This window comes from Macrobrachium rosenbergii, chromosome 2 (genome assembly GCF_040412425.1).
Source record: "Macrobrachium rosenbergii isolate ZJJX-2024 chromosome 2, ASM4041242v1, whole genome shotgun sequence".
Lineage (NCBI taxonomy): Eukaryota > Metazoa > Arthropoda > Malacostraca > Decapoda > Palaemonidae > Macrobrachium > Macrobrachium rosenbergii.
In genome coordinates, this window is record NC_089742.1 from 79455257 (window position 1) to 79469365 (window position 14109).

Genomic DNA, 14109 nt, shown 5'->3' on the forward strand with positions numbered 1-14109 from the left:
ATGTATATATGTATATATGTATATATATATATAAATATATATATATATATATATATATATATATATATATATATATATATATATATATATATATATATATATATATAATCATATGTATATATTTAAATAAATATATATATATATATATATATATATATATATTTTATATATTATATATTTATATATATATATATATATATATATATATATATATATATATATATATATATATATATATATATATATATATATATATGTACATGTATGTATATAAATGTATTTTTAAAATTTTTCCTGGCAGTCTAGTTTGAAATATTCTCTGTGAGACAGGTAGCAACAATTTCAGATAATTTAGCCTTGTGATTCCAACTTCGTGGGTCCAGTGAAACAAAACAACAGGAAAAAAGGGGAATTTCATATGAGCGTAAGGTTCTTACTACTGAAGGAAAATATTACGTAAACACGTGGGCAAACTTACAGGAGTGTATTTACATAAATAACATTCGTATGGGAAAGAGGAATGCAAGTAGATTATTGATCCGGAAGGGGATTCCCACGGGATGAATGAAACTGGGGGGATTCCAGACACAGTCCAAGAAGATTCCACGATAGAGGGTCCCTCTGAAATGAGAGATATGTAAATTATACGCCAGTAAGGAAAACAGACAAAAAGAATAATGAATTCGAAGCTGCACTGAGGGTGCCAAGGGGCTTCGATGAATTAATAATGGCTTAGCACTGCCGACACTCGAGGAGCTCGGACATTTGACAAGAGATTCGGTGATTACTGGCACTCAGATTAAGTAAATGCTACGAGGAAAAGCGTGACTGAATGGATATGTCTACAGAGCACTTTACTGTAAGGCAGATTTGGTTCCAGCGCAGAAGGCGGTCCATGGATGACTTGCGATTTCCGAGTGCAAGTGCAATCTTCCGCATGGTAGGATGCAGGGGCTTCGATGTAAAGGGCAAGGCATGGGAACTTCACGAAACGCCCGGCAAATGGAGTGGGTCATCGGTCCGGCCAGCCTCGAGGGGAACACGTGTTTGGCGGGTGGAGTGCACGATGGAAAAGTATACTTTGAAAGGCCACGTGGTTAGGAGCTAAGGGCATCATTGGGCCAGGGCTTGGCGGTGATTGTGGTGTCGTCCTTACACCATCTTGTCCAGCGCGCGTCTGAGAGCGAGCCTTGGTCTGTTTGTCGCTTTTATCTCCTCCTATGGGGCAGGGGGCACGTCCAGCACATAAGGAGTTGAGTCATGTTCAGCTGATGCCTGCAGGGGGGTTTTCCCTGTAAAGGACAGCCAGACAGATTCACTTTTGCCTCGAAAATCAGAAATTATCTACTTAAAGGGAGTTGCCTACAATCGGTTTTAATCCCTTGTATTCTGACCGTGCGAAATATCGATCGGCAGACAAGAAGCAAAAGAAAAAGGGAGCAATTTTCCAGCAAATTCTTGCTACTCTTAATAGTATATATACAGAAAATGGTGGGAAGAAGATAACTACCAAACAAGAGAGGAGTATAGATGGACAAAGAGGGAAACAAAGAGAAAGGTAGCGATTGCAAAGGGAGAAGCCATGAGAGAGTGGTATGAGGATGTAGGAGAGGTAGGAATTATTAAAGATGAAAATGGAAATATCTTAATTGAGGAAGAAGAGGTCAAGAGAAGATGGAAAGAATATTTTTTTACAACTATTGAACACTGCGAATGTGTGAAGAACTGGAAAATGTTCCTCCAGTAGAAGGACCAATAGCAAACATCAGAGAGAGTGAAGTCGAGAATGTTCTAAAGAAAGGAAAAGTAAATGAAGCTGCAGGAAAGTCAGAGGTAACAATAGAAATTATTAAAGCAATGGGAAATCTAGGTAAAGAGTGGATGCACACACTATTGGAAAAGATCTGGGATGTAGAAGAAATGCCAAGGGACTGGAGCAATAGTTGGATGATTAAAATGTATAAACAAAAAGGAGAGGTGTGAAACTGTAGGAACTACAGAGGAATAAAGCTTTTGGAGCATGTATTCAAGATACTAGAAAGAATAGTAGAAGGGAGGTTTAGAGAGTTGATAGATATACATGAGCAGCAGTTTGGGTTTAAGAAAGGAAAGAGCACATTAGATGCTATTTCTATAGTAAGACAAGTAAGGAAAGTTTACATGTGTTTTGTGGATCTTGGAAAGGCATATGACAGGGTACCAAGAAGAGTAGTTTATTGGTGTTTGAGAAAAAGAAGAGTACCAGAGAAGTTGGTAATGTTAGTGAAGATGATGTATGAGGGGGCAAGAATCAGTGTACAGACAAAATATGGGGAGACAGGCATTCCCTGTAGAGGTTGGCCTCCATCAGGGATCAGCTCTGAGTCCATTCTTGTTCCTCATCGTTATAGACACTTTGAAATCAGAACTAAGGAACAACGAAGAACTGCGGGAACTGATGTTTGCTGATGATTTAGTCATTATAGCAGACACAGAAGAAGAACTGCAAGAAATGTTTTTATCATGGAAAGGAGCCCTAGAAAAGAAAGGATTGAAAGTGAAAACTGGAAAGACAGAGCTAATGATTAGTAGAAAAGAAGGACATGAAGAAGTAAGCATTCAAGTGGAAGATGGTACAGTGCTAAAACAGAACGATGAGTTTAACTACTTGGGATCAATAATAGCAGAGGAGGGAGGTACTGAGAAAGCAGTGAGACAGAAAGTGAAAGAAGCATGGCGAAAATGGAGGGAAGTAACTGGAGTAGTTGTAGACAAGGAAATGCCATTAAGGCTCAATATAAAAATTTATAAAACAGTTATCACGCCTGTACTATTATATGGGGCAGAAACTTGGGCACATAAGAGGAAAGAGGAGGGACTGTTGGAAAGAACCGAGATGAGGTTGGTGAGATGGATTGCTGGAATATCACTACTGGAAAGGAGTAAGAGTCACAATATAAGAAGAATGTGTGGTATATGTAAAGTAAAGGAGAAGGCTAGGGAATCTTGTCTCAGATACTATGGTCAACTAATCAGAAGAGGGAAGCTGGAACCAATCAAGAGAGCTAAGAACGTGCCAGTGATGGGGAGGAGGAGTGTGGGGCATCAGCGGATCAGATGAATGGATGTGGTGAGGAGGGATATGGGTAGGATGGGACTTGGAGAAGCAGATGCAAGGAATAGAAACAGAAATAGAAAGTTGACTCTGAGGGATCTTATATGAGGCTGATATATATATATACAGTAGATATTAATAAGGTCAAAAGAATAAAATATATATATATATATATATATATATATATATATATATATATATATTATTCTTTTGACCTTATTAATCCTACTGTATACAAGGGTATATATATATTTTATATATATATGTCATATATGCCATATATAGTCAACTTTCTATATATATAATTTCTTCTTTTATATATATATATATATATATATATATATATATATATATATATATATATATATATATATATATATATATATATATATATATATATGTATATTTTAATGATGTTGCCTTTGTAATACATATATATCCTATAATTTTGACATTTACTTTTTTTCATGTGTTATGTGTAATGATGATGACTGTTGGAGTGTCATATTTAGTTTGGCATCAGATCTCAAAAGAACTAATTATTAAGTAACTTAATAGCATAATTTAGAATTGATAATACAATTTTAATAGTAACATAGTTTAGAATGAATAATATCTTTCTAGATAAAAGCGTAGTATATGAACACGTGTGTGTCCAGCAAAGACTTGTATCATTTCAATTGTCATCAGTTGAGATAAGAGAGAATGCTTTGTTTTGGGTCGTGATGACAGGTTTGGATAACAAATGCCGATTCATCCCATACGAGCTCAAGATGAGTGATTTCACGTTGTTACATGTTGGAGTCATGTATGCCACTTTGAGAGAAAGAATACATGTCTTGATCAATTACGCCATGTTTTGTAAGATTGCCTTCAAAACGTTTTGCTGAGATGATGTAACTTTCCTTTTAGAAGTTTCTCCATGGTATCTCACACTCAAAATGCTTTAATGACGTCACCTCCCTGCGTCTAGAACTTCCCATTTGTATCTCGTACCCAAAATGCTTTAGTGATATCATGTAATTGTTTCACGTGTTGCTGGAATTCTAAAATCTGTTTCATTCTGATATCCGAAACCGAATAGTTTGGTTCCCTCTCTCTCTTTCTCGTTCTTAAAAAGAGATTACTTTTAACGTAGTGTTTTGTGGTCACGTATTAGCATTAACTTTTGAGATTTGAATTTAGTAAAGTTTTTTAGTTTGTAACGGCGCCTGGTAAAAAAGTGTGTTGTGTGGTAGTGCAACTGCGGCAAGAGATTTTACAGAGGTTTTCACAAGTTTGTGTAAGGTAACGTGAATTTTACTTATTAATACCATGGTATGATGTTAGGAAATTTTGACTGAGTGAAATTGCTATTGATAAATCTTGTGTATTTTTGTGTGTTTTTCTGTTTGCAATTTCTTCATATTTTCACATTTTTTATGTTTATAATGTAACATTTATTTAACATTACATACTTGATTTAATATTTCATTTATTAAGATTTTCTTTTCAAATCTTGAGTAATTCTTGATAGTTTAAATATTGCGTAATTAATTTAAATTCCTGATAAAGTTTTCGTGAATTAGTTTTGTTTCATAATTTAATTCAAGAATTAATTAGGTGTTGTGTTATTTTCAAGTAATAATAAATTTTTCAGATTGTGAATTCTAATTATAAACTTTGAATTTAAAAATAAATTTTTGTATTTAACATATTTAGAAAAACAGTGTTCCATTTATTGATCACCAGTGAATAGGATTGATTGTGTGTGTATAAGGCAAAGTGATAAACTTGTTTTGTTCTTTTAGTTTTGCTAAAGTGAATTAAGACCAGGGAAACAGTTAGAGTTGTTTGATGGAGTGATGCCCTTCTACTCTAGAATATTTCTAGTTTAATTTTTGATACCTCACACATATTCTTACAAACTTAGTTTGATTTTTCAAGTGATGGATAAATAAGTTTTTTCTTAAGGGCCCACTGTTACCTGTAGAGTACTCAGTCGTAATAATTGATGTTATGAGAGTTCAGGTATCTGGCTGAAGTGAGAATATTTTTTTTTAATTTTGCGATTAGTTGTGTAATAACCAGGTACTTGATATGCATCGTGACATTATATTATTTGGTGCCCAGAGACCCGGGAACAAAGCAAAATATCACTCTGTTTTATGGTTTATACTGGTGGTGTTAGGGATATATTTTGATAGGAGAGTGACCACATAGTTATTTTTTGCTATATATTGTGAATTATTTAGTTGAGTAACTTAGAGAAACTGGCTCTGTTCAATGTTCAGAAGTTTTTACAACTCCTTCCATCCAAGGGTTATCTGAATCCAACCTGACTAAGGCACAGTGGATTGCTTTAGCAGTGGCATGTGGGGGTAATGTGTCTAGTGGTATGATTAAGGCACAAATCAAATATATTGCAATCCAAGCATTGATGGACTCTGGTAAAATAGATGAAGAGTTAGGAGATGCACAAGAGTTGTTGAATGCACCTGAGGCAGAATTTACAGATAAACATGAGCAAAAGAAAGAGAAAAGTGATGCAGAAGCAGAGCTTAGACGTATAGAAGCAGAAGAAAATTAGATTAAGCTGAAGATGCAGGCTAAAAGAGAGAAAATACAGGCTGAAAGAGAAAGCCAAGATAGAGAGAAAAGAGAAAGAAAAGAAAAGAAGAAGAAAAAGCAGCAGAAGAAGAAAGAGAAAGAGCAAGACATGAAAGAGAGATGGAGTTAATAAAAGCTCGATCCACATTACCTGTAACACTATCTAACACTACTCAAGGTAATTCAGACCCTGTATTTGATGTAGTAAGAGTGCAGAAGTAAACTCCAAAGTTGACAGAAGAAGCTCCAGATGAGTTATTTTATCACTTTGAAAAAGTGGCTTCAGGTATGGGATGGCCAGAGGATAAATGGTCAGTCTTGTTACAGAGTGTTCTCATTGGTAAAGGAAGAAGTGCCTATTTAGCCTTATCAGCTGATCAGTGTAAAGAGTACAAGGTACTTAAACACAATGTGCTACAAGTTTACCAGATGACTCCTGAATATTATAATGAACGATTCAGATCTTTGAGAAAGGATAACAAGATAACTTTCTTGGATTATGCCTACAAAGTAAGATGATGTTTTAAACGATGGTTGGAGGCTGCTAAAGTTAAATCTATGGACGAACTTGAGGAGTTAGTAGTTCTAGAACAATATCTTAGAGGAATTCCTGAACACATAAGAGCCTATTTAAGAGAGAGAGAGGTTAAGAAAATTGACAAAGCTGCTACATTGAGTGAAGATTTTAATATAATTTCTAGCAAAAGAAATTATAATGTCAAGTACCAGAACCAACAACGCACAGGTTTCAGGTCTCATCCAAATTTCAGGAACATTACAACAGGAAATCCTTCTAGTGACTATGCCAATACAAAGCCAGGTAACACCCCTCAGCAATTGAATGTTAAATCCTCATCATCCAGTCTGTTCTCAAGACAGATACAGAAGACTAATGTTGTCTGCTACAAGTGTGGAAGAGTAGGACACTACAGTCGAGATTGTTATCAGACACAACAGCAGACCAAACCAGTTGGTCAAGTGGTTAAAGGTAACCAGGTGAAGCAAACTACGAAGAGCAGTGTGGGGAAGACTGAGACTAAACAAGCAGAGTGTTTAGCAACCAGTGGAAATGTAACTTCAAGCAGTGAGTGGCTGAGCAGCTTGGAGGCTTTTAAGCCATATATCTATGAAGGTACACTGACAACTCAAGAAGGAAGTGTGCAGGTACCAGTCAAAGTATTACGTGATACGGGGAGTAACCATAGTGTGGTAATTTGTGGTGCTCACCCACAGCTGGAGAAGAATCTCACTGGAGATTCAGTTATTTTGAAGGGTATAGGAGGAGAAGAGGTAACTCCTATATGCTGCTTGTACCTGTCCTGTGAATTGGTGACAGGAAATGTTGATTTTGCTGTAAAGGATTCAGTAGCTGTTGAAGGTGTACATGTTTTACTGGGTAATGAAGTTGGTGGTGTACCATTTGTTCCTTGTCCTATAGTGACAGACAAACCGTTAAGGGTTAGTCCTATGGTAGATTTAGAGAAGAATAACCCCCACCTGTTTCCAAGCTGTGTAACTACCAGGAGTATGAAAAGAACTATGTCTGCAAATGAAGATACTGAGAATTTACCTGCACCAGAAGGATCAAGTGAATGATCTTTAAGCTTAGAAGAGCTGTTCCAGGAAAGTGAAGTTTCCCCTAGTTTTAGTAATGAAGAGATTTCCCAAGAAGAAGAGGATCCTGTTGTTATTAAAGAGACTCCGAATAGTCAAAGTGTTCCTGAAGATAGTAGTGAAACTACAGAAGCAGAGTTAGCAGATATGGAGAGTTCAGCCCTTGAAGTTGGTCAAGTGACTAGAGAGAAGCTAATGAAACTGCAGAAGAGGGATACAATGTTGGCTGATTTGTTCTTCAGAGTTGTTGATCAAGAAGAGATGCAACAAACTTCTACCTGTTATTATCTAAAGGAAGGATTGCTAATGAGGAAACATCGACCTGTAGATATACCAGGAAATGCTGAATGGGGCGAATATCATCAAATTTTGATTCCATATCCATTCAGGAAACAAGTTGTAGCAGTAGCACACGAGTCTGGACATATGGGAATCAGGAAGACTGTTGAGAAGATTATGAAGTATTTTTTCTGGCCTGGACTTCACAAGGATGTTAGCAGATTTTGCAAAGAGTATCACACATGCCAAATAGCTGGAAAACCTAATGAAACCATTCAGAAAGCACCCTTATAACCCATAAAAGTTAGAGGAGAACCCTTTAGCAAGGTAATTATAGATGTGGTTGGGCCACTTCCGAAAACAAAGAGAGGAAACGAATATATGTTAACATTAATGTGTCCAGTGACTAGGTATCCTGAGGCGATTCCTGTAAGAAGTATAAGTGCAAAGGTAATTGCTGAGAAGTTGGTGGAGTTTTTCTCCAAGTTTGGAATACCAGAAATTGTGCAAAGTGATAGAGGAATGAACTTTACTTCAAAATTATTCCAGGATGTGATGAACTTGTTAGGAGTAAAACAACAGTTATCAACTGCTTATCATCCAGAGACTCAAGGAGCCTTGGAAAGGTTCCACCAGACATTGAAAAGTATGTTAACTAAGTATTGTAATAAATCAGGAAGAGAATGGGATGCTGGTTTACCTTTAATGTTATTTGAAGTCAGGAGTGCTTATCAAGAAAGTATGGGATGTTCACCAAATGAAATGATTTTTGGTCGAGACATTAGAGGTCCATTGAAGATTCTTGCAGAGAATTGGGAAGAAAATCAAGAGGAAATCCAAGGAGAATATGTGAAGAAATTGAGGAAAAAGTTAAGAGAAATTAGAAAATTCTCTTTAAAAAATTTGAAAAGTCAAGAGAAAATGAAAAGAAAATATGATGCTAAGACTAAGCTAAGAAATTTTAGTATTGGACAGCAAGTTCTAGTGTTCTTACCAATGAAAAGATTTCCCCTTACCAATAAGTTTCAAGGTCCTTATAGGATAATAGAGAAGTTAAGTGATCGAACTTATGTGACTGAAACACCAGGAAGAAGGAAACGACAGAGGAAGATACATGTGAATTTTTTGAAACCTTACTTCTCAGAGACTAAAACTGAAACACTGTCAATAACACAGACAGCTTCATCTACAGAGGATGATGATGGCTACGAATTGTGAGCTGAAAGCAAGATGAACAATTCTTCAATATTGGAAAATTTGGAAGATAAACTAAAACATCTGAGTGTTGAGCAAAGTAGTGAATTAGTGAAGTGATTCAAAGTTTCCCTGAAATTTTTGCAGATGTACCTAGGTGTACCAATCTGACCAAGCATGAGATAAAGATCAGAGAAGATGGAAAACCTTTTAAACTGAGAGCTTATTGCTTATCACCTTTTCATCGAGATGTTTTGAAGAAAGAAGTTGAATATTTGTTGCAGCATGGATTAGCAGAACCCAGTTCAAGTCGTCATAGTTCTCCTTGTGTGTTAGTGAAGAAACCAGATGTCTCATTTAGGATGTGTACTGATTATAGGAAACTGAATTCCATCATTGTGGCTGACAATTATCCCTTGCCTCTTATTGATCAATTGCTTGATAATATTGGGCAAGCCAAATTTGTTTCCAAGATAGACTTGTTGAAAGGATGTTATCAAATTCCCTTAGATGAGAATGCTAAGTTGCTGTCAGCTTTCATTACTCCTTTTGGACTGTATCAATACACTGTTTTGCCGTTTGGTCTGATGAATGCACCTGCAACATTCCAGCGAGTGATGGATCAACTACTAGGATCAATAGAAGGAGTGGGTGTATACCTTGATGACATTGTGATTTATTCTAATACATGGGAAGAACATATGAAGATATTAAGGAAAGTGTTAAGAAACTATGGGAAGCAGGACTAACAATCAACTTACAAAAAACTGACTTTGGAAAGGCAACTGTACAGTATCTAGGATTTGAAATTGGAAAATGCCTTCTTGCTCCAGTTGATGCTAATGTAGAAGGTATCCGTAAGGCTACCCCTCCTGCTACAAGGAAACAGCTACAAAGATTTTTGGGCATGGCTGGATTTTATGGCCGATTCTGTCCAAATTTCTTGGCCATAGTAGCTCCCTTAACTGACTTAACCAGTCCGAAAAGAAAGTTTGTTTGGACTACAGAATATCAAGAATCATTTCAGAAGGTTAAAGCCATATTAACTTAAGACCAGTGCTTCAAGCTCCAGGCTTCAGTAAAAAGTTTGTGATATAAGTTGATGCATCCGAATGTCGAATTGGAGCTGTTCTACTTCAAGATGACAACAGAATCTTCCATCCAGTATGTTTCATGTCTTCAAAGTTGAAAAAGCATCAGAAAACTTACACAACAATCGAAAAAGAAACATTAGCATTAATCACAGCATTGAAAAAGTTTGAAGTGTATGTGAACCGACATATGAATGAAGAAATTTTAGTGTTGTCGGATCACAACCCAATCTCGTTCATCAATAAGATGAAAAATAATAATATGAGACTGACCAGGTGGTCTTTATGCCTGCAACAATATAATGTAAGAGTTACACATTTCAGGAAAAGATAATGTCATAGCAGATTATTTATCCCATTGTGAATCGTTGGATTGAAATCCGGGATAAGTAATCTTCTGGGGGGAGGAATTTCATGATGTTGCCTTGTAATACATATATCCAGCTATAATTTTGACATATTTACTTTTTTTCCATGTGTTATGTGTAATGATGATGACTGTTGAAGTGTCATATTTAGTTTGGCATCAGATCTCAAAAGAACTAATGATTAAGTAACTTAATAGCATAATTTAGAATTGATAATACAATTTTAATAGTAACATAGTTTAGAATGAATAATATCTTTCTTGATAAAAGAGTAGTATATGAACATGTGTGTCTCCAGCAAAGACTTGTATCATTTCAATTGTCATCAGTTGAGATAAGAGAGAACGCTTTGTTTTGGGTCGTGATGACAGGTTTGGATAACTAATGCCGATTCGTCCCATACGAGCTCAAGATGAGTGATTTCACGTTGTTACATGTTCGAGTCACGTACGTCACTTTGAGAGAAAAAATACATGTCTTGATCAATTACGCCATGTTTTGTAAGATTGCCTTCAAAACGTTTTGCTGAGATGATGTAACTTTCCTTCTAGAAGTTTCTACATGGTATCTCGCACTCAAAATGCTTTAATGACGTCACCTCCCTGCTTCTAGAACTTCCCTTTTGTATCTTGTACCCAAAATGCTTTAGTGACATCATGTAATTGTTTCATGTGTTACTGGAATTCTAAAATCTGTTTCATTCTGATATCCGAAACCGAATAGTTTTGTTCCCTCTCTCTCTCTCGTTCTTAAAAAGAGATTACTTTTAACGTAGTGTTTTGTGGTCACGTATTAGCATTAACTTTTGAGTTGTTTGATGGAGTGATGCCCTTCTACTCTAGAATATTTCTAGTTTAATTTTTGATACCCCACACATATTCTGACAAACTTAGTTTGATTTTTCAAGTGATTGATGAATAAGTTTTTTCTTAAGGGATCACTGTTACCTTTAGATTACTCAGTCGTAACAATTAATGTTATGAGAGTTCAGATATCTGGCTGAAGTGAGGTATATTTTTTTAAATTTTGAGATTAGTTGTGTAATAACAGATACTTGATATTTTCACATTTTTTATATGATGTATATATTTATATATATATATATATATATATATATATATATATATATATTATATATATATTATATATATATTATATATATATTTATATATATATATTTTATATATATATTTATATATATATATATATATATATATATATATATATATATTTATATTATATATATATATATATATATATATATATTTGAGCTGAATTTCCTCAACAGTTCAAGTAGTAGTATAATGTTATCATTTTAGTATGAAGGTCGTACCTATTTTTTTAGATTTTATAGATTAGCTAACGTATTTTTCTCTTTATAATCTAATTTTCCCATACGAATGGCATGTCATTAGCTGATTTGCATTTATTTTTTTGGCTTTGTATTTAGTTTTGAAACAGGAATTGCATGTAGAGTAATTTGCTTTTTTCTGAATGAAATGGGTTTGGGTGCCTTAAAGGAACTTGGATACAACTGAGCTTATGTTGGGGAATATTTCTAGGTATAATTGTCTTGCGTCAAGGGCTCTGATAAAAAAAAGTGCTTTTAAGTTTATTGCTTTTTCCTACAGAAAAGAAATGTCGTAGGTAGGACGAAGCCCAGCTCAGTAGGAATATAGAATGTACCAAGCACTAGGACCTATAAGGTCATTCAGCGCTGAAACTGAAATTGAGACTAAAAGGTTTGAAAGGTGTAACAGGAGGAAAACCTCACAGTTACATTGGGAAACAATTTTTAGAGAGGGTGGAAAGTCAGATGGAAGAAAGAGAATATGAACGGAGATACAGGAAAAAGAATGAAAGATGTTGCAGATAGGGGCCGAAGGGACGCTGCAAAGACCCTTAAGTAACGCCTACAATACACCGCGTGAGGTGCAATGAAGGCACTGCTCCCCTACGGGGCCAGTATGTCTGTAGACCATGGACTTGAGATTAGATTCGAAAACCGCATACACTGCTTTCCATAGGTTGTCTCCTATGACTGTTTTCTGAACATAGAAATCAATTAAAATTTCGCTCGATGTTATCTAATGGGCAAATTTTCAAAATCATCCGTAATTAGCAAGTAATTCCCCGCCAGACAATTACCGCAGCATTTTTAATCAAAATAAGAGATTCAGTATTATGCAATTTAATCCTAGAGTCTAAGCATAAGCCCTTATATATATATATATATATATATATATATATATATATATATATATATATATATATATATATATATATATATATATATATATATATATATATATATATATATATATTTTTTTTTTTTTTTTTTTTGTCTCAGTATAAGTTATAAGTTAAGTATACCTTAGTTTTACCAGACCACTGAACTGATTAACAGCTCTCCTAGGGTTGGCCCGAAGAATTAGACTTATTTTACTTGGCTAAGAACCAATTGGTTACTTAGCAACGGGACCTACAGCTTATTGTGGAATCCGAACCACATTATAGCGAGAAATGAATTTCTATCACCAGAAATAAATTCCTCTAACTCTTCATCAGCCGCCCGGGGAATCGAACTCCAGCCTAGAGAGTGCCAGTCCACACCTCGACCGACTCACCAACGAAGAACTGGTATAAGTTATAAAGCCAACTCTGAAGGACCATGTCCATGGCATTTTCATTGAGCTAAAACATGTTTGGACAAGTATGTTGTTATATAGATAGAAAATAGATTGGCAAGTGGATGACTAGGGTACGAATGATGGATGTATGTCACTGGAAACGCGAGCAAACGACGAGGGAAAAACAGAGACAACGAATATGCACACGCCAAGAAGAAGAATCACGGATATAAACTCGGGAGTAAAAATGAAATGAATATTTATATGTGGAGGGTAATAATTCTCTGGGTATTTCATCTCCCTAAGTCCTCTCATTTTTCAGCCAGGCGGTATCTTGGGCCAGAGCAAAAATTATGGAACACGAGCGCGGCTAGACTTATGGCCCCGCTATGACCTTAACCCCTTTAAAAACCCGCCCGACCTCAGACGCCGGAAAGTTGTCATCGTTTGTGGGACGGACTTCCATTAGCCTCGGGTCCGTCCTATTATTCCAAGATGGCTTTGCCTTTATGCCTGCACGCCTATGAAAGTGTTGAGGCCATGGGCGAAAAGGATGTAGAGAGAGAGAGAGAGAGAGTTTGAGTTTTATATATATATATATATATATATATATATATATATATATATATATATATATATATATATATATATATATAATATTATATATATATATAATATCTAATATATATATAGATAGCCACCAAGGAATATTAAGCCGTAAATATCGTTTAATATCGAAATGACCATTTAGAAACAAAGATAACTTTCACCCAAGGGGAATTATAAGTGCTTGTTCCACGGCAGGATTCGAGCCGATGACTGGTTTAGAAACAAATAGACACTGAATTAGACTAATGAGATTTCAATATATAAAAAATAAAATATAATATATATATTATATATATATAATATATATATATATATATATATATATATATATATATATATATATATATATATATATATATATATATATATATATATATATATATATATATATATATATATATAGAATACACATATAGAATCTACTAGTCGCTTTTTACCAGATACGTGTGTAATTATGATAACCACAATACCCTCTTAACTTTTCGAGGTGTAGGAGACAGAGAGAGAGAGAGAGAGAGAGAGAGAGCAGACGAGGATTATCACCGCGCGTCAAAATTAATTTAATTTCATCATACAGACTGAGTACTGGGAGAGAGCGAGAGAAAGGGAGAGGGAGAGCGGGGTTGGTATTTCGTTTCAGC